The sequence below is a fragment of the Pundamilia nyererei genome, unplaced genomic scaffold (genome assembly GCF_000239375.1).
Source record: "Pundamilia nyererei isolate P.nyererei 1_Seehausen unplaced genomic scaffold, PunNye1.0 scaffold00361, whole genome shotgun sequence".
In the NCBI taxonomy this organism is placed as follows: domain Eukaryota; kingdom Metazoa; phylum Chordata; class Actinopteri; order Cichliformes; family Cichlidae; genus Pundamilia; species Pundamilia nyererei.
In genome coordinates this window covers 381,166-382,555 of record NW_005187762.1, presented here as the reverse complement: position 1 = coordinate 382,555, position 1,390 = coordinate 381,166, and positions in this window count along the sequence as shown.

The following is a 1,390-nucleotide window of genomic DNA, read 5'->3' as shown; positions in this document are numbered from 1 at the left end:
ATATCCTATATGAGATTTTCCTGCTTAAAATAAGAATATGTCGAGTTGTTCCCTTTTTTGTGTTTTCAGTTTTGTGGAATGACGTCAAGGAAACAACGTTCAAATTTATTTCTGACTTTACTTTGAAGAGCACACTGCGATACTTCCGGATCACACAGTTTTTCTGTCTCTACCTTGATGAAGTTGATAAGACACAGTGGCTTCCTCTGTGAAACCACGCCTGAAAACCTCTGTAGCTCATTGCACTCAAGAACAAAAGTTACTTGCCATGAATTTAGAAAAAAAACAGACAAACTTCATGTAAAGACTGAAATATAGAAACAATGAAGAGTTACTCACAAACTGAAATGCTGACTTATTCAGGCTGATTGGCACACATGCACTCTGCAGCTGGGCCACATGATCTGTGTTTATGTGGGAGAAGAGGAGGAGGATAGCACAGAAACACAGTACTCATTTCTGGGTAACTGTGTCGTTCCTTCCCTTTTTTGGTTACGTCCCTTTATCTGTAGGATATGTGAGAAGTTCGGTCTCTGATGGTAATCAAATATGCAAATACTCCCACGGGAAAGTGAGAGATTACTGCACCTAATTAGAGGGTTTGAGACCAGAGTTTCTGGGTAAAAAAGAAACTGATATCATCATTTTGTGGTGCAATGCCACATTTGTTGCACTCATATGTAGTTGGGGGCAAAGATTTGGACAGATGTTTACAGTTTTACTAAGTGTAGAACCAAATTAAAAGAATCATAAACATGTCTGTTTATACATGGCCACAGGGGGCAGAAGTCTAAGCAGAAACTGGCCTTTCCCTGACCACTTCCTCCAGCTCCTCCAGGGGAACTCCAAGCCAGCCGAGAGACGCACCCTCAGACCTGAGGGTGTCCCTGAAAACCCTCTCGTGCTCCCCTCAGCTTTCTGGCCAGCGGTATTATCTGACCAAAACATCTGATGTGTTTTGTTAATATGTCCAGACCACATCAGATGGTCCTCATTCTGGAGAAAGCCCTGGACCCCTTTATATTGCATAAGGGAAGAAAGCATTTAAGGGGCCACTGTTCCCCTGAAAGTGCTCCCATCCGACATGGGAGAGGCATAAAAATGTGTATACTGTAATTAAAAGTTGGACATGTATTCTTTCTAAAGCCCAGCTGTGGAAACTCTGCTGGATTCAAGTAAAAGTTAGATTTCACTCTATGGTGGGCTGGAGCTACTCTTCACCTGTTCTGTGATCTCAGTAAACTCTTCCCTGGTGATGTCAAGGTGCCTACGTGCATCTGCACACGTCAAATCTTTCTACACATTCAGATGACAAATCTCATATTTATCATTCATCTTATATTTAACCTCATTGATTCTGTTTACAGATAATACCACAAACATAAAAGAT